The sequence below is a fragment of the Molothrus aeneus genome, chromosome 16 (assembly GCF_037042795.1).
Source record: "Molothrus aeneus isolate 106 chromosome 16, BPBGC_Maene_1.0, whole genome shotgun sequence".
Classification (NCBI taxonomy): domain Eukaryota; kingdom Metazoa; phylum Chordata; class Aves; order Passeriformes; family Icteridae; genus Molothrus; species Molothrus aeneus.
Window position 1 is genome coordinate 12,595,443 of NC_089661.1, and position 26,804 is coordinate 12,622,246.

General features: G+C 40.3%; 1 protein-coding gene across 1 annotated transcript in view; it reads left to right on the forward strand.

The window, feature by feature from the left end:
• SDK1 (sidekick cell adhesion molecule 1) overlaps positions 1–26,804 on the forward strand; it is a 382,240-nt gene that overhangs the window by 126,112 nt on the left and 229,324 nt on the right. The gene's annotated exons all lie outside the window — the stretch shown is intronic.

Sequence of the window (26,804 nt, forward strand, 5' to 3'; positions counted from 1 at the left end):
TATCATCACAGGGAAAGCTGGCTTACAAGGAAGCATTTTGGGGCAAAATAGATCATATTTACTAATAAGCATGCTGGAATTAAATTCCAGATTATTTGTCTTGTAAAATTGGGGGAGAGGGGGAACTGTTGCATGCTTCATCTAGTGCTGAGGTGCAAGGGGAGAAATGCTGATTTTTCCAGGCTCCCACATGATCTCTAAGGAGTTTCCACTAACATGAAACATCTCATAAAGCTACTGCGGAATCTGGAAAATCTACTGCCTATCTCTGCTTGGCAGCTGCTAAATCACTGGATCTTGGTTAAGTTCAGATCAATTAAGGGAATTAATTTGTTTAATAAATTATTTGTTTTATAAATTTGTTTAATCAGTTCCCTGGCTGACCCCCCAAGAAAAGAATTTCTGATTTTGCTGCAAATCTAGTGAGCCTTTGTATCTTTGGTTGTGACTCTTTCTGTCCCACATCTAACCTGGGAGGAGGTTTAGTGGAAGTGCCTTGAAAATTCTCAGTTCTTGCTTCTTTCTGTGCTTTCACAGGGCTGATCTCAGATCATGTAATCACTGGTGCAGTATTTACCACAAAAGCCACTTTCTAAAGAAAATATCTACCCTCACATCTTTGTGTCAGAGTCTTTATCAATAATTTATTCACATTTAGCATAATTATGAACAATTCAACCTATATTTTCACACAGATGGATTTTTCTGCACTCATGTAATTAAAAACCTGATGCATGAGGGGATGATCAATAACTGGGAAGAAATGGCTGAGGGTGCACAGCAAGAGCAGAGAATATTGCACAGTTGCTTTGCTGGGATCTAGATCTAGTACTGGCTACACTCAACTCTGGTTTTAACACCACTATTTGAAGAGTAAATTGATTTATTTTCAAGAATTTTTAATTTATTTTAGAAGAAGCAGTGAAAATACCTTGAAGGAATCCTGTAAATAGGTATTTATTGTATGTTGATTTAAAGAAATATTTCAGCACAACAAATAAGCTAACATGCCACTCATAATTTAATAAAAACAGGGAGGTGGAAAAATCTTCTTGTTCCAGAGAAATAAAGAGAAGTGTCTCTTTAATATTAGAATGTCTGATAGCTTCTAATCCATAGCTGTCAGTGCTAATTTCACTAAATAAAAGACTTTATGGTGCTGAAAGGTTCACTAATCAAGATTCATAAAGGTTGTCATCCTCTTGTCTCTTTGGGAAGCCACTTTTGTACATGAAACAATTCCTGAGTGGAAAAAAATACTGAGCATAAAGTAGAAAACTGAGTGTGTAAAACACACTTTGCTTTTTCTGGTGAGACCTTGAAGGTGATGCTGGATGGATAAAGGATCTGGACATCATGCCTGAATTTTTGAATTATTTAAGCAAAATTGTTTCATCAGTAGGAAAATTTCTGATTGAGGATCAGCTTTCAGAGCTCTCTTTTCCTTGCTGGGAGGTTTCTGTCAGTGAATTGTGGGGTGTCTGAGTGCTGTCAGTTCCCCTGAAACCTGCTGCACCCCATGGGATATTCCCTTAATCTGCTCTAACACATCCTGTGACTGGTAGATGTGAATTTTCATCATTTCTGTAGTAAAATACTCATTTTCATCAAACACAGCACATTTTTGCTCATTTGATAGGTTTGTTTGAGGTGGCACAGATGGATTGCTCTACACAGGAGCAAAGACAACATGTTCTATTGGTGCCCTTCAGATTTTCTGTAACTTTCTGTAACGGTAAAGAGCACCTGCACCAGGGAAAAGAATCAGCACAACGACAGATCCAAGCTACCCAACAAGCTGCCAGGTGATTTCCCAATAATTTAAACTTTTTAATTTCCTAATACTTCATTTACACCTCTGAAATAACGTAGTAATAAAACCTCTCTTTGTATAACATCAAAGTACTTTCCACAAGGTTGCAGTTTTAACTACCATGCAGATATTGTAAAAGAAAAAATCCATTGGGTCGTTCCTCAAATGCAAATGTCGAATCTCTTTTTTATTAAACTGTAAAAGGGATTTACCAGAATTATGAAAAGGACCCTGAGCTTGTGCTTTATAAATGCTAATATAAAATCTAGTATTTTAATAAGTTTTTTAAATTTACATCTTTGAGTTCATTGAGGGAGCTTTGAAGGTGTACCCTCTCCCTTTGACATTCTGTTCCAACGCTTCCTACTCCTTTAATAGAGTCACACTTAAGAAGCTCCTTGTGCTTTAATCTTTTAACCATTCCAGAGATTCACAGAAGATCTGCTTACCCTCTGGTTTACATCAGAATTGTCCTGAGTCATTTCCCTGTGTAAGTGGCTCATCTTATTCTTTCCAAATCCAGCACAGGGTCTGCATCACGAATGACAAAAGGAAATTGAGCTTTGGGTTTTGGTTTGTCTGGGGATTTTTACCATGAGTTGTACCAGTGATGTGTTTGGTGGATTTACATAAAGGTTCATTTCTGTGTTTGCACTGGAGCTTTGGAATTTTTCAGCTCCTGGAAGAATTTCAAATCAAATGCTCTGGCTGCAGGAAACCACCTTTTTCCTTTGGATCGTTCTGTGTTACTGTGCACACTTATCTTTCTGAAAGCTGAAATAATGGTAAAGGTAATGAAATCTCATGCTTCAGGGCATATGCTAATGCCTACAAATCTATTTCACATTTTGTGAGGTTAATTAGTTAATATGTGTACAGCATTTAGAACATAATTAATTTTAAATTTATGCCAAGAATTGCTACAGACTGATCATCTATGGAACTCAAGAGTTAATTTCTTCTGTGTACACTGTGGAAATGAAGAACAACATTAATTTTTTACGTCATCTGTGTTTGTTATGGACAGATCATTTGTCCCACAAGAGTAATTTCTGCTACATTTAGTTTGTTTAAAGAACAAATAATCCTGGTTAGTTGGATCATAAGATCACAGCTGCCTGATGAACTCTGGGAGACACTTGGAAATGCTTTGGATTCACACGTCATCCTCACCCTGGGAACCCTCCCAGTGCAGAACTAGGGCTGCTTTCCCTTGCAAGGGTGATCTTCTCTCCATCACGGGACCGGAATTGGCTTGAGATGGATGCTGCAAAATTTCCAGTGCTTGGAAAGGAGGATTTGTAATGGGAAGATGAGAGGTGAAGCTGGAATATATTTGTGTAGTAGAAGAGTAGATGTTCACAGACAGAATTTTGAATAGTCGTGGTAGAATGAGGGAGGAAATCAAACCCAACGTTTTCTCTCTGTGCTCCTTCTGTGGCAAAAAGGGTTATTCTCAATGCACTGAGTAAATAAAAGCAAATAATAAAAAAAATACTTTGAAAAATTTGTTCAGGGATAACAACCTTGACTGAATTTAGGGGAAGGGCTGGACTGCTTTCATTGATAATTTTAGCTTTTCCTCCACAGAAGATGAACATAACTTATCTTTGTTACTCAATCTGTGTGGACTTGTACTAGAAAAAAGACATTAATATAAGATTTTCACCCCATATTATTTTTAATTAGTAAAATAGCTCAGAATGAGATTTGTAATTACAAATTGGCATCAAGTTGAAGTATGTTGAAACAAGCATTTCTCTATGAAGCCTATTTCCATGGAGGCCAAAATGGTTGATACTTGCATTACATGTTGTGCTTGTTTGTTTTATGATTTTTCCTGGAACTATGTTTGCTGTCATTTGCAAACAAGAGAGATCAGTCTGTTATTTACTGAGGCTGAGTAAATCACAGAGTATTATCCAGTTAGGAGACAGTACACAGAGTAAGCAGATCAGGAAAATGTATTTCAATGCCAGCTTCATTAAGTCGATAATCATCTCAATATATTCCCTTACAATTTCAACAATTAGTAGCCTTAGTTTTCTTCTCGTGATTATCTTTAATCAGTGGAACAAAAAAAAAAAACTCCAAGAAGAATTCCATGGTAATTGGAAGCTTCCAGAAAAATGTTCTTGATGTGTGGAGCCTTGCAGCAAGCAGTCACAGGACCCAAATTTGCTGGTTAATTGTGTATTCTGAGCAGAGGAATTCATCCCAGGTGCTACAACAGCAGCTCACCTCTGAGGAAACACCTCCACTTCTGTCAGAAACCATATGTTCCTTCAAAAAATACCCTTGTTCTCAGATACCTCAACAGCAGGACATGGCCATGTGCAGACACTGCTGGTGGCTGAGGTGGCCACATTAGGGTGGTGTTGGGATTTAGGATTCTGTGCCTGCTTTTGTCCCCTGGCAGGATTAGGGGAACCTCCTCTTCTCTTGAAAAGCACTTGGTGTGTTCTTAGCTTTGCTCACACAAAAACTTTTGTGCTGGGGTTTCAATTTCAGTTTCTGGTGTTTCAGCCTAAGTTTCTGAAGGTTTTCTCTTTTTCTTCACAAAATTTCTTCAGAATTTTCAGGAATAGATTAAAACAAATCAATAAATTGATTTACAGAATATAGAAGCAAATAATACCATAAGAAACTGAAGAAATAGCCTCTCTTGAAGTTGCCCTGAAGTGCGAGACAATGAGGAAAACCTGGAGCTGCCTGTGCCACATGTCTGTGTGTCTGTCTGTCTCCCCCCAGCCCTAGAAATCCCAAGGACATGGCCATGCCTGGCCTGACCCACCCTGTGGGCACAGGGCTGCTCAGGACAGTTTAGGGACTGCCTGTACTGGGATTCCCACCCTGATTGTGTCCAAAATCCACCTGCTAAGGCTGGTTCTGCATCTCACAGGGCTTTGTGCTTGCAGTGTTAAACATCTTGTGTGTTTTGAGGAATCTGGATATTTAGAACGATGACATTTGTTTCAGAATCAAAATTCAACAATCCAAGACTTCCTATTCACTTTTTTCCTGTCTAGAGATGAACAAGAACCTGGTATCTTCTTTTCTTTTTCAGAAGTGTCTCATAATTGAAGTAAACAAATTTCAGAGGTGTCTAGAGTTGCACATACACATTAGTCTGGCTTGAATAGAGTAGTTGGATTTTTGATGTGAATCTTCAGTGAGGAATGAAGCTCCATGAGCTCAGTGTAGCTGCTCGAGGTATATTATTATTTTTAGTTGACTTACAGATTTTAAATAAATGTTTATGTGAGATAGAGTGTTACGGTATGTTTTGCAATGTGTCATAAAATTTCCTGAGAATCATCTGAATTGATCACACCCAGAGTGAAATACACTGATAGAGCGTTTCCATGGTGATTTCTTGTTTTTCTGATCATGTCTTTTAATTCTCTCTCTCTCTAATATGTTAGACAGGTTGTTCTCCCTGGAAGCTCATGGACTGCAAGAAGCTTCAGTATTTTCCTGTGCTCCCTGCTGCTTTGTGTATTCTGTCACTGGCATAGTCACTTAATTATCTGACAGGCAATAACTGCTCTCGGAGGGAGTAAAAACAACTGTTGAATTCATTTCTAAATTATATCATATTGCTCTCTTCGAAACCTCTTTTAAATAAATGTTGAGGGTAGAACTATTGATGTGATTTTTAAACTTTAAATTTCAGTTAGTTCAGATCATTTTAAACAGTCCTTCAGCAAGAATAAATCAGTTTTTATGACTTATAACTTTCAATTACCGCCTTCGGAGGGAATAACAGAGTGTTTGGAGGAGATGTAAAGTACAACAACAAGGAAGTGCTGCTGTTCCATTTGTGCAGGCCCTGAGCTCCTGTGGAACCTTGACAGGAGTTTTTTGTGAGGAAGCACATCCTAGAGGGATCCTCGAGTGGGTCAGTCTGAGGTGTGGCTTTGGTCTCGTGTTGGAGCTCTCACCTGGGGAGCTTCCTGCCAAACCTTGGGGGGATGGATGATGCTTGACCTACTTTGCTGTGCTTCAGCTGTTCCACAGAAATGGTCTGAGAATCTCAAGCTGTGCCCCTGAATTGTCTGGAAAGAGGTTTCCTCTCTGAAAATTGCCAACTGGTGGCTCTGATGGAGAAATTTCTGGCTTAACTAATAGCTGACTGCATTGCAAGGTGTTGGGCAGTGCAAAAGCTTTAAATTGTAGCAAATTTGAGCTAAATCAGGTATGGACCTATTGTTAGATACTTATTTAGACACAAGGGTTCTGTATTTAGAAAAAAACACTATGGAGTTAGTTAGGTGGAGAGGGAGAACCCACACAATAGTATGGAATAAATAGAAGCCCTACCTGCTAATTGATTCTAAGTGTGTTAAAGGACCCAGCTGATGGGTCCTTTAACACACTTAGAAAATGTGCTGAAAATGTTGGTTTTTAACAAATCTTTCAGAGCCTAGTGAAATCCAAAGGCTTATGTGACTGCTAGAATGCCAGTCCTTAAAGAAACAAAAAGAATGACTGGAATGGGAATCTCATTCGGGGCCATCACTCCTGGGCAGAGGAACTGAACGGCTCTGTTGGCACTGCAGCAGCAAAAAATGGTAAATTCATCCTGCTTTAAATCCTGAGAGTGTCACTTACTGATTTGCTTCTGCCTGAGCTCTGGTTTTGACTATGCAGATTCAGCTCATCAGATAGACTTTGGAAATAATGGAAAGACTGGGGTATTTTTTCTCTCTTCCTTTCCTGACTCTCCTGCCTAATGTTGGCATTGCTTGCACAGAGCACGTGTTGCTGTCACTGGGAGGTTTTTGCTGCTGGCCCAGGGCTGTACCAGGTAAATTAACTCCCCCTAAGTCTCCCTTGGTCCAGCCCCAAGCTGATGGGTGCCAGCACAGAAAACAATACCCACGTTTATTCTTGGCTGTTTAGGGAGCTTTTCCTCTGACCAATCACACAATGTCACTCCTGAAACTGTTTTACTGGATTCATTATTTCTGCTATTGCTTTACTGAAGCAGAAATGAGGAAGCAGCTGTTTGAAAATCTTGTCTGAATTGTTTGGCTTAAAACCTCTCTGAAGCATCTATTTCTTGTTTGCATTCCTGACCTCCTCTGTAGCACTCAACAGGTAGGAAACTATTTTCCTTTTTGCTATGATAATGCCACATTCTATGATCTAAGGATTTTTTTTTCTTTTAATAAAGCCACTGAAACAAAGACAGATCAATGAAACCCATGAAAAAGTGGCTAAATTGACAAATGCAACATTAATTCCAGGGTAGCTGTGTTATAGATTGACCTGATGTTGTCCCAGTTTAAACTTAAGAAAGAAATTAGCATAAGTAGCAATAAGATTTGCAAAGGATAATATTTTCTCTGGTGAAATCCCATTTGGATTGTCAGGCATAGAAATTTAGTTAAGACAATACTGTCCTCTAAAACAACTTCAATGAATCAGAAAAATAGAAGTCTTGAACAGTAGAAATATGAAGAATTTTATAATACCAAATATATTCTTTTTTCCTTCCTTCACTGTTTCTGCTTTTCTTTCCCTTTTTCTCTCTCACTTGTAATACATGGATTGTACGATTTCATAATTTGCTGCATAAATCAGCATTTTACCTTTTGTAGATGATTTTTAGAAATTTGCTGGCTTAGATTCATATAATGGAATTCAAATTATGTTGCCCTGCTGCTCCAGGATCTGAGCTGCTGTTCTAAGGCCTCCAGTGCTCTGCTCTTCTGGCCCTTGATGATGCTGTTTGCACAACCCCAGAAATTACAGATTTTGACCCTTTCTGAATGATGAATTGGGAACTTGGGGATGTATTTCAGATAATTCTGTAAAATATTACCTGAAGTAGGATGATATAAATCCCATTTCCCCACGTGCCCACATCTGTTGTGTTTCCTGCATTGGAACACTACAGGGCATAAAGGGACCAGTTCTCCACCTCTGCATGTTGGTAATTGTCCTCAAAATACAGATTATGGGAGGGGAGTTTTGCACATAAACTTGGATCATGCAGAAGGAAAAGCTGAAGAAAAATAAGTGTAAAATGATACAGGGGAAAGCAGTCATTTTACTTTGAATTTTCAATGAGGGACTTGCACTGAACACCAACTTCTAACTCACTGTCTCACTGTTCAGTGTAATCCAGAATAATTGCACCTATAATTAGTATTCAATTAACACCAGTTACATTTCTCTGACTGCTGCTAGCTTGGAATCTCCATTTACAGATTGTCCTAACTTGATAATAATATCTGTCTTTTATGGTGTCTAATTGGCTTTTAGAAGGGATAAATTAGGTTTTCCCTTAGAACATCAGAAATGCCCTATTGGCTCAGACTAATGGCCCATTGAGCCAAACATTCTGTCCTACCACCAGGAAAATGAGATGCTCCTCAGGGAGAGCAGGCAGTTGTTGTCCCTTTTTCTGCTCCAGCATCCAGAATTTTTGGGTTAGGAATGCTGGAGGGTTTATTCCTGTCAGTTCTTCTAGTATTTGCTTACAGACTTGCTGTCTGTGAGTTTGTCTAATTCTCCTTTGAACCTGCTGATGTTGTCAGCCTCCATCAATTTACCTTGGGTTTTTTTTCTTTTCTGTCATTAAATATTATTAAAATTATAATGCACCTTTATGTAATCATACATTTTATTTCTTTAGCATAGACTGCATGAGGATTATTGCAGAAAACCAAAAGGATTGTCTGTACCTTGGGCACCGACAAAGCAGGAAATAAACCCAAACTTGGCCAGCAATTTAATGACAAAGAGGTGGCACTTTTTTGGTAGAGTGTTTGAGTCCAGGAGTTCTGGATAGCAAACAAAGAAAGAAAAACTTTTTGTAGGAACCTGCAGGGTTATCATTGGACTCTCTAAACTTGATCCAGAAAGAGGGCAAGCTATTCTTCTCTTATTTCTCTTATTTCTTACATCTTTGCTTCTGGGCTGCTCCACAAAGGACTAAATTAGAAAAGGTTCCCTGGGTGTTACACTGAGGGTGTCTCCTAACAGATACAGCTGTGCATTTGTGATGTGGGCATGCTTATACCTGAATATTTTATACCTGAAATAAATTGTCCCTTCATCACGAAACACCAGCCTTTTCTCAGGGTTAGGATTCACCCATCCCTCTGCAGATGTTCCTAATAGAACTACTTACACGTTGTGGCTTTTGCTGATACAGAAACGCCTTGAAATCTCTAAGCAAATTTACTGAGTTGACAAAAATTCTGAGCCTTTGCTGATAAAAGTGGCAGAAATGTCCTGAACTCTTTTACTCCACTGTGCATGGGCTGAAGCATTTTCCCAATCTGCCCCTGATCACTGCTGTGAGCTGATTAAGGTTTAATGTGTTGTGAAGACACTTTCCTCAGGAGGGGGATTAGCTGTGCATCAATCCATGGCAATAACTCATGGATCATCAAAAGAGGCACTGAGCAGCCATGTTTGGCATGGGATATTTTCCTGGGTTAAAACACAGTTCATCAACTTCTTCTCTTGAAGGTATTTCAAACTTCAGCAGTTCCCTGGGTTATTTGAAGGTCAGCCCTGAAGCTTTCTTGCTCGGTCAGGGAAGAGCAGATGGGAACGTAAAACTAAACAAAATGGCATTTTTCTTTGGAGGAATTTATTGAATACTTGTAAAACTGCATCAAAACCAGCCTGCCCCTCAGGCTGAGGGGGGTTCTGCCTCTCTGCTCTGCTCAGGTGAGACCTCACCTGCAAAGCTGCCTCCAGCCCGGGGGTTCCACCATGGGGAGGACGTGGAGATGCTGGAGAGAGTCCAGAGGAGGCCACAAAGATGCTCCAAGGGCAGGGAGCATCCAGCCTGGAGAAGAGGAGGCTCCAGAGAGACCTTAGAGCTCCTTCCAGTGCCTAAAGGGGCTCCAAGAGTGCTGGAGAAGGACTTTGGATAAGGGCCTGGAGTGGCAGGAGAAAGGGGAATGGCTTCCCACTGACAGAGGGCAGGGTTAGAGTGAATATAAGGAAGAAATTCCTCCTTGTGAGGGTGATGGGACCCTGACACAGGGTGCCCAGAGCAGCTGTGGCTGCCCCTGGATCCCTGGAAGTGTCCAAGGCCAGGCTGGACGGGGCTTGGAGCAACCTGGGACAGGGGAAGGTGTCCCTGCCATGGCAGGGGGTGGAACTGAAAGATCCTTAGAGTCTCTTCCAACCCAGACCATTCTGGGATTCTGTGAATACTTCCGTGCCTGATGATTATTTTCCATCCTAAATAGCAAAGATATCTAAGATATTATTAGGTAAAAAATTCTGGGCAATGTTGTATTTACTGCTTTCCTCAGGAGGAAGCCTTTTGGACAGTGTGACTGAATGAGAGTTTCTTTAAAAACAGAGCTTGTAATTGTAATTACGTGTCTGAAATTACAGCAGTCAAAATCCAATTTCATAAAACATCAAATGGAGGCTGCCTTAGAGTGCACTTCCACCACACTAAGGAAGAGAGTGGAATGAACTCTAATTTTCTGGCTTTTCTTCCCAGCCAGCATATTACAATATAGCATATTTCCAAAATCTCATACAGAAAAATTCAACAGCACGTGCTCACATGATATGTAACTCCAGTGAGTGTCAGTTCTTGTTCCTGCAGGAGGAGGCTTCACCCAAGCAGGGAAGATAGAAAAGGGTTTGATTACCAAATCTCAGTATGAAAGAGGCTTTAGATCCAGAAGACATTTAGCAAAAAGAATGTACACTGATCAACATCTGGAGACAAATAGGGTCCTGCAGGAGGATGTTAGCTGCAAAATAAAAGCAAAGAGGATAATAAATGCAGATTATAAATAAACAATAAGATTAGACAAGACATTTCAGCTGTAAGCTCTTCTTAGGGCTATGAGAAAGTATATTCAATTTTTTTTCCACAGCCTGAAGATGGTCTCATAGCCCAAGTGTCATCTCTTATTTGGCTTTCTTTCCTTGTGCAAATTAACCCTTCATTCAGTGTTTTTATGCTCGATACTGACGTTGAAAATTACATTAAACCATTCTATTTTTAATCTTAGCAACCCTCTCTCAGTAGCTTTCTGAACAGTCTTAAGTAGTTAATGACTTCAGAGATAAATGGATTGGCTTACACCATTCATTTACAAATGTAGTCAAGATCAGTAAGATGTACAGCAGGATATAATTACCATCAGTGGCAAATGTGTACATTGTGTAGCTTCTGTTAAGCCCCAGTGTAAGATTTTTTGGATAAACTTATTTAGAATGAAATATCTTGAGCAACTTTACTTCTACCCTTCTCCAAATCTCTAATATCTTGTGAGTACCTTTGATTGATCAGGGTAAAATTATTCTTTTATTAGAAAAGGATTAATTGTATGATCAAACTCAAAGAAATCACAGGGTTTTTTTCCAAAAAGTAACATTTCCAGTGAATTTTGCTGTTATCGGGGGGTTTTATATTTATATACTTTTACTTTTTTGCTTTCTGATAGAATAAACCAATCAATACCCTGGGAGATTTTTCTCGGTCTGCGCGTAGAACATAAGAACCGTTTGTGAAAAGCTTTATAACCTCTTTCCCAGTGAAGGATCACTAAAGAGGTTTCCTCTGCTGACTGACATTGCTGGGAATGTGTTTTTTAAGCTCTACAAGAGTGTCATGGCTGTGATAAGGAACAGGAATGGGTTCTCTCTGCTGTGGTTGCAGAGAGACACCGATGCTCCCTCCGTTGAAGGGCATCGATTTTCCCATTTTCTCTTGCATCATAAGTAGACATTGAGAAAAAGTACCACTCAGTGATTGTTTGCATGGCAAAGCAGAGTTGAGATGCTTTTCATTTAAACAGGAATCTTGTTGCTGCATTGATTTTATCTGACTGCTGTTTGTTCCTGTGCACAGATCTAATGTATAATCAGAATCACTAAACAGGGAACACAGCAAATCGCATTAGACTTTGTTTTACAGTGGCAGAAAGTATAAGGTCACTATTTAAAACTGTAATAGAAAATTTGGCTTTAATTTGTCCAAATAGCCATTGAAAATGTGAACAGTTCAAGAGTGTGGTGACCAGGAAATGAAGATTTTGAGATATATTCACATTTTTTCCCCTTAAACACCAACTGCAGATTTCTACGCCTTCTCTTCATGTCAAAAATGTCTGTTAAATTAGGAAGACTTTTCATCTAAATACTTTAATCATTATAAGTGTTTGCATTACAGTCGGATTCATGCTCAAATTGTCACACAGAATTATAGTGCTGAGGGAAAACAGAACTTCAAATAAAATTTTGTAGCCATGTGCCATCTCAACCAATTCTTCATGGTATTCATTTTAATCTCCTGGGAAGAACTTTCACTTATTAAATAACTTCTTCTTACTGTTGCACCAAAAATACTGGATCTGCCTTTGTTGAGAGGAGAATTATCCCTGCTCAGGAATCTGGAGAGTATCTAGCCAGTACAAATGTGATAAGTGCACTAAATTAATTGTCATTCAGTGCCTTCTAATACAGAAAAGTCCTTCAAGGAGAGTGTCATAGGAGTAAAGGAATAAAGAACTGAAAGCAAGCAACCACTTAAGAAAGATTGGAGATGTATTTCTCATCCAGTTAAAAAGATGAAATCTGTTTGCAAGGCTTCATTGGCTTTTAAGGAGAAAAGCCCAGAATTAGAATGAAAGATGATGAAGATCATGAAGACTTAAAGAAGTGGAAAATATTGAAAAGTGCAGCAAAAAATACTAGGATTAATTTCCAGTGCTGATAATTATATTTTTAGTAGTCTCCACCTTTTTCCTAGCCTTATTATATATTTACTATTTCCTTATTGATTCTTACATATCTGTTTTCCTTTACCTTCCACATTTTTTCTCTTCATCTTTTCATCCATCATTTCTTCAGTCCGTCTTCCCCTGCCCATTTTAAAGCCATGATCCATAAATTGGCTTTTCTTTCAAGAGGCCTTTCCATGGATTAGATCATATTTGCAGTAGCCAGCCCAGGAGAAGTGGCAAAGGCCCAACTTGCCTGGGAGTTTCCTGGTCTATTTTGGTTTTGCCACGAACCTTTCTACAGCTTTTTTGGTTTCCTGAGCTGCTTTTTTCCCCCAGCTAAGTCAAAAGAGGAACAGAGTACCTTTGTAAGACTTATCATCATCATGGTACCTGAGCAGGGATGTTCCAGCCTTCCTGTCAGGCTCCCCAGTTTCCCCAGAAGTGCTTTCCATCCATGGGTTTGGATCCTTCAGTGTGCAGTGAGTTGGTCCAAAGCAGAGAGCAGCTGTGAGCTCTGGGCTGTGCTCATCAGCTTGGTCTCCAGAATGTGAGCTTTTGTGTTAAAGCAAAAAGGTGAAAACCCAGTCTGTGTCTTTACTGAAGCTTCTCTTCCCTCCTCCTGTCGTTGAGCTCCTGGCTGATCCTGGAGCTCTCTGTGAGCTAGACACAGAGGCCTCTCAGGATGGTGACATCTCAGGCTCAAGATAATTTGTGCAGCCAGAGGCGCAGGGCAGACCTTGAGAAACTCTTGTCAAGAGCTGTTGGCTTAACCTCACTTCACACTGCAGATGGTGTGTGACACTATGACGAAATCAAGGGCTGCTGGACTTCAGTGGCTTCTCTGCAGCCTTTGGGATGTCCTGTTCCGTGACCTGCCTTGACTTTCATCTCTTACTGGCTCCCAAGCAGGGTCAGCAGTGCCCAGTGCTCTGCTCCTCGCTTTGCCCCCATCCCAGAAGCAGCAGCACTCCTGCTTCTGTGCTCTCTAGCTTTGGAGAAGTTATTGGAAAGCTTTCATCTTAATATTAGCAGTTCTGAATCCAAAATTATGACCACAGTTCCCTTCTAGGGGAGAACAAAGCCACAACTCTAGAAGGAGGGTGGTCCTTGTTAGAAAGCTAAAATAGAATCTAAAGGGTGTTGTGAGATTTAGTAATTATGCATTTGTTCTTTCCTCACTCCAGTTGCAGACTATAATATGTAGCTTAAATTATTTTTTTATACATAATTATAAGCCTTTGGTGACAACCTTGAAGATAAATCAGTTTATATGATTTGCTCGGTAAATTGAGCAGATTAAGAGGATACACAGAGTCAGCTGCCATGGCTCAGGTGACTCATGGACACTCTCTAAGCTGCAGTAATTTGACACTTCTGATCATCTGTCTGTATGCTGAGAGATTTGTGAACTGTCCCATTGGAACTGGAACTGTAAACACAGAAGGATCAGGGTGACAGTGCAAATATGGCGATGCATGAAATGACATTTTTGAGATCTGCATAACCAGAGGTGGTTTAAAATAAACACAGTAACTCCACATAATTTGAGAAAGATTAATGTTGAGGAATTGCAGCCACAAGCAATTACAAATCCCAGCATCATAGATGGGTGTAAATAATAACTGTATCAATAAAGATGAGAAAAATACTGGTAGCTGGATCAGCATTTCTGGAAGGCTGATCCCAGCTAAACAGGTTGCTTCTGGTTTTCTAATGGGTATGTTTATGAACACTATTTCATATGTTTGGAAAACAGAATTCCTCTTTAATGGGCTCAAAGATATTGAGTTCTGAAACAGGCCAACACTCAAATGATTTCACGGGGTGTCACAAGGTGCACATAAGCCATAATTGAAATGAAGGCAGCCAATTTCTGTAATTTTAGAGGTCAGCTTGGCACAATCTCCTTGCTCCTCAAAGCACTTCCTATTGGAAAATTTCTTCCCTTGCATTGCATTGGATTTGAAGCAGGAAAGGGATGAAACCAGGCTCCCTGGAGATGAGCCTGGTGCCAGCAGGGTTTGAGGGAGGCTCAAGGAGCTCCTTGGGGCTCTCTTGGGGCAGTGAGGATGGAGCCCCATGGACAGCAGAGACATGAGAGGTGTAAATGTGTCTGCACCTCTCACTCCAGGAAGGACTGGGGGACTGGATTCTGTCCAGGGAAGGGAGCAGAGCTGGGAAAGGCTCTGGAGCACCAGGAGCAGCTGAGGGAGCTGGGGGTGCTCTACCTGGAGAAAAAGAGGCTCAGGGGGAGCCTTGTGGCTCTGCACAATTCCCTGACAGGAGGGGACAGCCAGGAGGATGTCGGGCACTGCTCCCCAGGAGCAAGGGACAGGACAAAAGGAAATGGTCTCAAGTTGCACCAAAGGAGGTTTAAGTTGGATATTAGGAACAATTTGTTCCCCAAAAAGGTTGCCAGGCATTGGAACAGGCAGTGGAATCCCCATACCTGGAGGGATTTAAGACATGCAGATGTGACATGTGGGGACAGGGTTCAGTGCTGGCCTTGGCAGTGCTGGTTTAATGGGTTGGGTTTGATGACCTTGAAGGGTTTTCCAGCTTAAATGATTCTGTGATTCTATGATATTAATTTCTGATGGTGAAAGTGATGGAATGAAAAGCAGCACCTTTGAATCTTACAGCTGTCATCATGACAGGTCTGCTTTTTCCTTTGCATTTTCTGACATGTTCACTCATTGTGCTCAAATGCAGTATGTTTTAATTTACTTTGTTACTGAGATTCACCTTCCTGTGCATCTTCACAAAGGGTTTTATGTAGATGAATTTCACATCTTGAAATCAACTTGTCATCTCCTACAATGAGATGATAGAAATCACAGGAATATAAATATCACTTGAACACTGTGTCTTTAGCTGATGTAAATAAAAGATCATGAAGATAAAATATCAGTGCTAAGAAATTTTTGTAAGTATGTATTATAGAGGCTCAGAAGGAGAAGGGGTGGGTTGGAAGGGTTGCAGGCAGGTTAAGGAGCCCAGATGTGGATTTTGAGGAGAATGAAGATAAGTGTTAATCAGGTAGTGAAGGTAGCCTGGACTGGGTTATTATTGCAGTGACATCTAAGAGGAAAGTGACTGATCTGGTGTAGGGCTGCAGTGCCCCTGAGCAGGAGCTGTGTCTTGAGGGCTATTCACAAGGGAGGTGCTTTCTGAGACGAGGAAGCTGATTCAGAGTTCAGCTCCCCTCAAACAGCACCCCAAAACCACAGTGCTAAATTATACCAGTAATCCATTTCTGCCCTTAGTCCCTGCTCATGTTGGGCATCACCAGCTCACAGAGGCAAGAGGTGCAACTGGGCAATTGGTGCCATCAGTGCAGTGACCAGAAATGTGTAAAATGTCACTGCTCTGGGAGAGATTGAGTACAGATACTCTTCAGAAGACACTGCTGGTAAGATCACAGTAGAACTTGAGTGCTTTTGTTGATGTGAAAAAACACAGACACTTCTTGACTTCCTTTTTTAGCTTTTAAAATTGGTTAAATTAACCATGATCAGATGCAGTAATTAAAGCAGATTTTTGGCATTAGTGTTCCTTCTATGACATTCATAACCTATGGGAAAGGATTGCAATTTTTTCATCACAAACTCATTGTCATTCAGAATAAGGGAAAAAAATCAAAATTAGTTTCTCAGTGGAGTGGCATTTGATGAGGCTGTTGATGGGCCTGTGTTGGTCAGCAGCTTCCTTTGCAAGCTATTGCATCTTGTAGGAGCGTTTTGGGTTTTCCTTCTTTTGGTTTTTTTTGGTACTTCAGTTCCAGTCCAGTTTTAAGGTTAATGCTTCCTAGCTCAAAGCAATTGTGGAGCAGTTACAAACCCTTATCTGGTGGCACTTCATTGTTGGCTACTCCTACAAGCTGTTGAATGCTTTTAACTCAGTCTAGAAGTTGAGGAGGGTAGGAATTTTCTGTATTGAACCTTTATTAATCAGGTTAATAGAAAAAAACCCAGTGTTCTCAGAGCTGCTGTAGTTTACTAAAGAGTAACAAAGCAGGTCATCAGTAATGATGTCAGAGAATGGAAAATTATTTGCTGTACGTGGAAGTTTTTATCAACAAAAAGGTCAATATATTATAGTAGTTATTATAGTGGTTAGCACATTGTAGTGGTTAGTTTATTATAATAGCTACATGCAGCCATCAATAACAGAATCAGCAAGAGCTAAATTTACTGAAGTGATGGATTGGTGTTCAGTCAACCAAAGTGTCCAAGGAAATCCCCTCTTTACTCTCCCTGCTCATCCAATACTCAGGACTGGCATGCAGACAGGACAGGTGGCCAGAGTTATTATTATCTCTTGAAATAGGAATATCCTCATTTATTGCTTTTAGGAAATGTTTGTTACACTGAGCTTACATCTGACTTTTGGAGTAATTTTTCTTGGTGAACATGATTCTTCAGAGGAAGACAGATCAGGACAGCTGCAGTGTCCTGCCCAGATCCCCATTGAACAGGAGACAGCAAACACTGACTCCACTGACAAAACACACAACAGGGTTAGGGCCACTTAGGATTGAGGTTCACTCTCAACGAGCTGCTGTGATTTAAGAAATTCCTGATTACAGGAGTGTCTCTGCCATGTGATATTTTGCATCTTCTTCTTGCTGCCTGTGGCTGTTCAGCTGCACTTTAACTCTGGGTTATTTGTGTGTGTTTCAGCTTTCTCTTAGAAACTCAGTTCTCATTTTGAGATATCAAGATCAGCGAGAAAAAATGTCAGTAAATTCCTACTTTTGTTAGAAAGTAGCTCTGAACAGATTACTTGGCTCCCAGGGATGTTTAAGCCAGAGGCCTTTTTAAGCAAGTGAAAGGACAGAATAAAAACATTCTCTGTGCTGGCAGAAAAATTCAATTGATACTTTGAGATAGACTTAAAAAAATCACCTGCCTGTTAAAAGACTGTTTACATGGAAATAGGGGTTGGGTTTTCCTGCTACTTGCTCTAAGGGCCCAGCAAGCATATCTAGAATGTATTTACAGGAAAAGCTGAATTAAAGGGTAAAATTAGAAATTATGGCAGTCTAATGCCATTCCCTGATCTCAGTGCAATCCTTTCTGTGCATTGTTACACTTGGACTGGCTGCACTGGTGGTTGAGAGCCTGGGTGACCTGTCTGACACGTAAGAGCATCATCCAAACAGTCATCAATCATCTTTCCCACTTTGTGTCTCTTGCTCATGATCTCCAGCTTCTCTGCTTGTTGTGGATGCTGTCAGTGGCTCAGGCCATGGTCTGGTGCTGGTTTGGGCACTCCACACTGTCCCACCTGCCCCAGCTGCAGCTCCAGGACACAGCTCTGCATTGTGCCTTGTGTCGTGTGCCCAACCATTATCGTCATCCCAATCACCTCTCATGGTGATGAGATCCAGATGCCTGGATTTAGGGAAGAGATTCACATCTCAAAGGGAAATCAATCCTAAACAGTTCAAGAAACCTAAATCCAAATGTCTGCAAGAGTCCATACAAGTAAAAGCTCCTGTTACAGCTGGTGCAGATGTGTTCTGTTACCAAGGTGCTTGAACAAGTGAGCAATTAAGCAGCTAATTAAAGAAGAGAATGAGAACAAACAGTGAGGGTACTAACTTCTTTAATCAGGTGCTTAATTTGCCTCTTCACATGGGCATGTCCTGTGTTACAACCATTTCATGTTATTGTACATCTCACAAGGGAAAGTGTGAGAGACACCTAAGGACTTTAGGGAATGTACATGGCCACAATTCACTCTGTGTTAAATACAACTTCTACTTTGGCCTAAAAATACCAAACTTGCTCTTGGAAGACAAGGTGTGTCTCCTACTGTAAGTACATGAACACTCAGCTTAAAGGTGACTGTGTCAATGGCTGCATTATTCAGCTCCATCTGAAATCAACTTATTTTTTCTCATTGCATGGCTGAGCCCAGGATTGTATCAGGAATAATGAGAAATGTTCAATGTTTTTACCTCATTTACTGCTGTAATGGCAATATACAGAAAGGGTTCCTCCACCATTCCTTTTGCCTGTAGTGTTTCTTCCATGCATGTCCATGTGTGGGTATTAATTCATGTAGTGCAGAGAAGCTGTACTTGTCTTATCACTCTCAGCTCTTATTCTCTACAGAAGAAGAACAAATACCACGTTTACGAGTACATTGGTTAATTAGTTTAAATAAAAGCATCTCAAATTGACCTTATGAGACAATGTGCGAGCAGCAATTAAAATAAAATCATTCCATTGTTTTCCTTCCCGCTTCTACAGATATTTAACAGTTTAATGTTCTTACTTTTCTATACCATGGAAACCTCTTAGCGTTGATGACACTGTGATCCTGCTGTGGCATTTGTTACTGTGAGAATGCAAAAGCAAACTAAACATAATGCAGAAGGAAATAATGGGTACAGACAATTTTATATTTTATAGGCCATTTTTATCATTCTGCACCTCAGACTGTTGTCAGGTGACCTCATGTAAAACTCTGGTACAGAAGGTCAAAAAGGAGGATGCCACTCAGTATCAGAAATGTGGAGAGCAACTGGGTTGCACTCTAAGAGGAGCAGTGAGAATTTCACAACAAAGTTGATAAATAAAACACCTCTCCAAGCACAGATGGTGATTTCATGCGCTCTGCAGTTAAGGATCACCTTGTGGGACCTGCTCTCCTATGAAGAATTACACAGGTCAGTTGGGGGTCTGTGTGATGCTGTGTGAGCAGGAGGGGCTGGATGCCAGTGAGACCCTGTGGGTGGCAGTGGGAGCTCAGGGTCACAGCCTGACCCAAACACAAAGCCCTGGTGCTCCTGCCCAGCTGCCTTTGCTGGTGCTGTTCCAGGGACACTGAACCCTCCAGGGTGGGGAAAGGCACAGAGCATCCCTGGGGAACTGTCACCCTGCAGGGATGGGGCTCAGTCCTCTCTGGGACACACAACCTCATCCTCAGGGAAGTGCTCCCATGGTCTGTCACACAGATCCTGCAGGAGAATGGGAGTGCCACGGTGGCAGGTGGTGCCCATGGTGTCCCAGCACACCAGGCTCTGTGTTCCCAGTGCCACCTCCCCTGGGTGCCACCATGGCAGGAGGTGCCCATGGTGTCCCAGCACACCAGGCTCTGTGTTCCCAGTGCCACCTCCCCTGGGTGCCACCATGGCAGGAGGTGCCCATGGTGTCCCAGCACACCAGGCTCTGTGTTCCCAGTGTCACCCCTGTGTCTCTGAGCCCTGGGACTGGCCTGACATTCACAACAGCAACAAACTGAAACTCAAGCTAGTGGTCCCAAGAAGTGTCTTCATCTTTAGCAGAGCTGACAGGGTTGGTTTTTCACCCTCCACAGTTTAAACAAGAGCAGAAATCATAACAACCATTATGTCTTATTCACTCTTGCCTTTTATGTTCTGTGGTTAAATGATGTGTTAAGAATTCTTTAAAGAAACATATTAACGTATTTATTCCAGGTTGCTGCTTCAGGTCACCATAATGTAATGTAGATACATAGGGGAAGCTGTGTTAAATTCCAAATACCTTTAATCTGCAATGTAATTAGTTTGATTAAGACTGGTTATCTCTGTTAATTAGCATATCAGTTAGAAGCATTGACTGAAGTGCTTTTCATGATCACAACCGGTTCTTTATGAATTTAGAAATTATTTCTTTGTGTCTGTTGCTGGGTTAACTGGAAAAAGATCAAATCTCCTCAAAGCTGTGAGACACTGTCAGTGTGGAGCGAGCAATTCTCCCAGAAGACCTGGCAAATGATGAAAAGATGAAGGAATGGGATTTGTTTAGTTTGAGAAGATTAAGAAGGAACATGATAACGTTTTCTAGCACATATTAGATTATTAAGTGGATGATGTCGAGTTCTTCTGTATAGCTGGTGGGGAAAGGAGATAGAACACAAAAATAAATTAGCATAATTTATTATAAGGGCGATTTGGGTTAGGCGAGTTTTTGTAAGCAACAGAAATAATGGCTACTGATACCTTGCTGTGGGAAGAGCTTTTGACAAGGCCTTTACAGGTAATTTTTGTAAGTATAAGACAAATTTCTCCTTGTGATAACCCCAGTCTTGCTGTCAGGCCCTAAACTGGAGGATTTATCCAGATGATCTCTTGTTATTGCTCTAGAAATAGCTGATTCTTTGATTCATGGCCCTCTGATTAAGAGGAATTGGTTGTTATTCATAGGCAGTTCTTCTGTCGGGGTAGGAAATTTAGAAAGGTACTCGCCTCCCAGAAGTGCTGAGTTCTGAAGTTATTATTTTATTTATATCTAATGAATAAAAGGCTCAACAAGTCAACTGAAAGAAGGAGAACAAGCAGATCCTTTTTATTTTAAAATTTTCATATCCTGAGAGCATAATTAAATAAATGTGCTTTGGAGGAACCATATATTTTGTTATTTTGGATTTAATAAAAATGGACAGGCTCGGAACATGTAGCAAAAAGCAGTGCAGGATGGTACTTTGTAGATTATTGCTTGAGGTATTCAGCATGTATAGAAAGTTTTTATTTTTCTTCTATGGTATTATTGAGAGGGTTTATGAGGTGCTTTACAAGTTTCTCATGGTTGAAAGGCTCAAATTGACTCTGCTAACTTACCTCCCATGAGATTTATTCTATACTGCATAGGGTAGTAAATTTTTACAATCAATTTACTTAATTAATTTAGTAGATCAATTTATTTTTTTCTGTGATGTATTCCTTCAAGGGCTTTAATTTTCTTTTCATTTTTTTTTCCTCTTTTCTGACTGGATTTTTTTTTCCTGAAGCTTTCATGACTCTCACTTTGATATTTATTTACTGAATGTACAGACTTATCACTTTAATACATTATTCCTTTGTGGTTCTAATGGATTAAATTAAAAATACATGTAAAAAGTGTTGCAAGTTGCATGCCTATTAGCATTGCCCATCAGGGGCTGGGGGAATTTTATGGCTCTACTTTGGAGGCACGGGTTCATGTTCAAAAAATTGGGAAGGCTTTGGGTAGGAAGTCACTTGATGTGTACATTTTCCTCAAATCTTTTTTCTTCCCATTTAATTTCAATTCTGCAAATATGTTCTGCTGCACTGAAAAGCTGCATCCTCACCATTTTCCCTGTGCAGGCTTTTGGTTTTCCAGCTGTAGGGCAGTGATAGGAGGAGGAGGTCAAACGAGCTCCTTCCATCAGATTTGGGACACTTTCACAGGTGAACTCAGACTCAAATGTTTCTGTTTTGGCTTCTCTTTCTGAATGACAGCAATTCAAGATTTTGTTGAAGCTGTAAGAATAAAGTTGTTGCTTTTTAAACAAGCTATGGATTCAACATAGTTTGAGATTTGTAAAATAACACACCAACTTCCTTGTGATTTCTTTTTATTAATTCATGTTAAATCACATCTTTTTGGTTTAATTTGTTGTATCATTTCACTTTCAGTTTCTGTCCTTTCCACCACACACCAGCTTTTTTCTTTTCTCTCCCTTCACTCCCTCCCTCTCCTGTCCTACAGGCCTGCTCCTTGTATCTGATTTATTTATTTTATTTTTTATGATACTCAGGGCCTGAATGAAGTTTTGTTTGATTGGTTGAAAATTAAAACAACCCATTTAGCATCTCTTTTTTTTCCCCCCAGTTGTGATCAAGAGCATTTCTCCATAATTTTTAATTGCTGTGTTTAGTAGTTACTGTCTTGAAGGTGCTGAGAAAAATCCTATTAATTTGCAGACTAGATGAACTATGTGCATGGCTGGACATCTTTCTATCCATTTAAGAGAAAGTGGTTTTCATGATTTCTTTAAACCTTGCTTGCCCAAAATTATCAGGACACCATCCAAGGAAAACTTGTTACTTGGCTAAGCCCGCCTGGTTCCAAACTTGCATGTGATAGATGATGGCTTTCATATAACATTAGCTTAAAACATTAAAGGCTTGAGGAGCATTTCAATCAACTTCAATATTTCAATTGATATGCCTGAGCAAGCTGCCAAAGTGTATTATTTAGGCAAATCCTTTTTATTTGGCTACAGGAGAATGAGTGCCATTGATGAAGATGGATCTCCTGCTTTGTTTATGGCTTCAGAAGTTTGGACTTTTACAACTTGTGTCTTCAAAGTTTGAAACATTTTATAAAACTCAGTTGTTTTAAGGAATTCAGTCACAGGTTTTGTGCAGGAAATTGCAGGTGAGGTTGGGCTCTTTTCTGTCTAAAGCAATACTGTGGAAAAGCTTCTTGTCCCAGGACAAGAAAACGATGAACCTCCAGCATCTCAGTGGAAAATGATGCCTTGTGAAAAAAACTTCACTTCTATGAAAACCAAAAACCAGTTTACATAAAACAAACCCTCTCCTATAACAATCTTTCTACAAGCATCATGTTTACAGCAAAATTTCCTGGTAAAGTTTAGGCAAGCATGTGGCTGAGAAACATTTATTTCTGAGAGCCATCTGTCCTGAGAGAGAGAGAGAGAGAGATAAAGAAAATTCAGAACAAAAATCTGATTCAACTGATTTTAAGTATTTCTGGGACTTGGATGGTGCTGCAGCTTCTGGGGTATTTTCATCACTGTATTCTGAACTGGAAGAGGGGGGTGGATGCTCCATTCTTTGCTTCCTTGGGCAAACTTTGTTCTACTTTTCTGCCAGAATAATTTTAAACCCGCATCAAGTAATTTAGCACAGATTAATCTCTCCCTTCTATTTAGGAATTTAGCAGACTGTTGAAAGTAGTGAGGGAGAAAAGCTTTTAGAAATGAGACTAGAAATGCTGGCTTATTATGGAGGGAATCATTTTAATCAGGTGCTGGAAGCTTTTCACCAGCCCTCTCTCCATGGCCCTCTGAGATAAACGCATGGAACTTCTTCTTACTGCGAGGATGACACGGGAATAAAACAATTCCTTTCCACACCGTTCCTCCCCTCTCCTGCTTCTCACCAACAAAGTTTGGTTATGCAGAGATCACTAGCAGTTATGTCAGCATGACCTGGTATCCAGGCAACCCAAAACCTTGTCAGTTTAACAATACACAATGAAGAACTCGGGGATGATGAAAGCTGAGAGGCTCGTTTGACAAGATAGCACCTGTTTCACTCTGAACAGCCAGTGTTGAAATAATGATGGCATTAGTCAGGGGAATACAAGAGGTTCAAAAGGGTTTTTGTGACTTTGAAAGAGAATGGCAGCACGGGGAACTGTCACCAGTTTCCTCTTCAGAGATGGGTTGCTGTGCCTGCTATTTATTTGTGGCCAGTTTTTGTGGGGTTTATGATTTTATTGCCTCTAATGGCTCTGAGCTCCCTGCTCTGGCCAGGGGCAGCTGTGCACAGGCTGATGGCTCTGAGGTAAACAGAGCCTGCTCTGTTCTGAACCTGCCCAACAATGTGAGTTATCATCAGCCATGTGAGAGCTGCTGTGTGTGATGGCAAAGTGATTGCACTGCTGGCCACGGTTCTTTAGTGAGTGCCTCTCCCCCAGGTGTGCCACAGAGCCTCTCACTTGTCTGTGTTACAGTCAGCACTGACTTTTCTCCTGCTGGTTTTGCTGCTTGTGCCTGAGGTCAGTCCATGATCTCCTGGAATGAAGAGAGCAAGGGGAGTATCCCACAGTATAAAAGTGGAACATGTGCAGAGGGGACTGAAATGATTCAAAAGACTGAGATCTGGAGAAGCAGGAGGAAACATGAAAGCAATGTACAGCAAAAGAGATGGGGAAATTATAGAAGCAACTCAGTAGGGAAGCAAAATATGTAAAATTGAAATATTCAGATGGTGGAATAAAGCAAGAGTGGTACACTACAGTGGGAAATGATAGGAAAATGAATTAATCAGGCAGCAGCAGTATTACCTTAGCGAATTTAGTTAGGGAAACTGGAGGGGCCATGAAAGATGTTTGATGGCTCACTGTCTTGAGAAGCAGAGATTCAGAGAGTGTCTCACTTCTTGTCATTCACTGACATTCAGTCAAGGCTATGAATGACCAAAATCATGTCCAGATGTTGACAGCTTGATAAACTGTGAGAAATGAGTTAATGATGTGGGGTTCTCCAGCAGATAATACTGAAATAGGTTTTAACTTGAACTTGCAGCTATGGGTGTGTAGGGAATAAAGCAGCACTGAAAAGCACCACATTCCACCCAGACATTATAATCTATCTAATTATCTAATTACTTTTTTAAATAATTGAAAAGATCAGTACAAGTGGTAGTAAGCAGTGTACTGAATTGCAAATTAAGCATAGAATGGAAACATGTATTGAGCAGAAGGGTAAAAGAGTGATACTAAGCTCCCTTGTCTCTCTACTCCCCTTTAATGTGGCTCTTACTCAGAAAGGTAAACAAGGAGAAACTGTTTTATCTCCAAAACTTGAAACTGGAAACTTAAGTAGATTGGTTTATTTCTCAGACTGAAAGAATGAATGATTTTGCAATCAAAAGAACATTGAGATGAAATGATTATTTTAAAAGCCCTCAATTTCGCACTTCCCCTCCTGCTGTCTGTCACCTCCCTCAGGTTCCACCTTGTCCCACACCTTCCTGTCTCTGACTCTGCCCACTCCTGACCTTCAGAGTCCCCCTGGAAGCTCATGGCTGATTCCAACAGAAGTTGAAAAGAGGGAGAGATGTCTTGAATCCTAAAAAGTTTTGATGATAGTGTGAAGCCGCACAGAAGGGAGAGCCCAGTAATGCATCCAGTGTGAGAAAAGCTCCAGCCCTTTCTAGACATTTGAGTGTCCCCCTGGGAGCTCAGCCTGCAGCTGAGCTGAGCTGGGGCTCTCTCAGTTCCCTGCTTATGGAGCTGATTATGCCCTTTTCACCTGCTACCCAGGCTTTGACTCTTCTTTCCTACTTTAGTGAATTTTCTTTTTTTCCTCTGTTCTCTGTACAGCCTGAACTAAAGTTGTCTTTCATCAAAAAGGGATGAAAATGTAAGTGTTGGGCAAACAGAAATTAGAGCAGTCAAAAATTAGACATTGGCAGCCCAGAAGGGTCAGGAAGGTGAACAGAAGCAGCTGAAATATTCCAACATTGAGACAATCAGGAACTGAAAAGAGTTTGGAACAAAATGATCCAGTCACTGCACATATGGAGGAATAGCTGTGGTTCTGTCAGTTCCTTAAAGTTTGAAGTATATATAATAATGGGCAAAAATGTCTCAACTTTGTCATTTTCCATCCATTGGTTGAGCTTCCTGTGACCACAATGAGCACAAATGTGTTTTCTTGCAACCATTTTTTTTGTATCTCCCCGTCTGTGACTAAATTAAGCTTTAAAAATCCATTTGCCACAGAGATATGATGGTAATTAGTGGTAAAACAGTTCTTCAGACTTTAAAAGAGGTGAAATTTAAGTCTAAAAAGATTATGCAGCATTTGCTGTACTAGAACTTCGAGAAGGAAATGAAATTGTTGCTTTGGAACTTGATGATGTGGTAAATCTCAGTATTATACTCATTGATATCGAAGATTCCTTAAACTGAGCAAATTGTAAAGATTTACTTTTCTCCTAGAGGGACTGGATTATGTTTGTCTGCTATTTGGAGCTGGGAAATGCTGAACAGTTTCAGGGATAAGCAAAGAGAAGGGATTTTGCAGATGAGTTTGCAAGCTCTTCTGTCTTTCCTGGACCCAGTGGAGCTGCAGGAACACAATTCTTTGCAGTGTTGGGAGCTTTGAGAGCAGCTTAGGATCCAGCCAGCTTTTTGGATCTGCATTAAATTTCTTCTGATAGAGGAGAAAATGTAGAAATCTTGTGGTAAAAAGAATTAATTTAATTTGTTTTGGAAGTCCGGCTAAAGAAGCTGAATGTTATTAATAAAACAGTCTTTAGGGTTATAATTGAATTTAGGGGCTAAAACAAAAAGAAATTCCAGATATAGATTCTTGACTAGGTTTTCCTTAGCTACTCACAGAAAAATAAAAGGAAAATAATTTTTTTAGAGGAATGCACTGTTTCCACAGAGCTAGAACTGGGTCAGTCTCCTGACAGTATTGATCAAATGGCAGATGACTGAATTTGGTTATTCAAATGGATGCAATGTAGTCTCTATTTTGGTAATATTGAACAAAGTCTGAAACACTGATGGGCATCTTTTCTTTATTAAAATTATGGAATTGTTGTCAAATAGAAATAGATCACCTGCTGAGTTTCACTATTTTTCTGCCCACTTTTTTGCTAGATATGGGACTGCTAGAACAGTTTTTGGCTTTCAGCTTTTACACTTACAAATGGATTCTCACACTTTATGATGTAATTCCATTTATAGGCATATAAACCTTGACTATCTCTTTAAGATTGG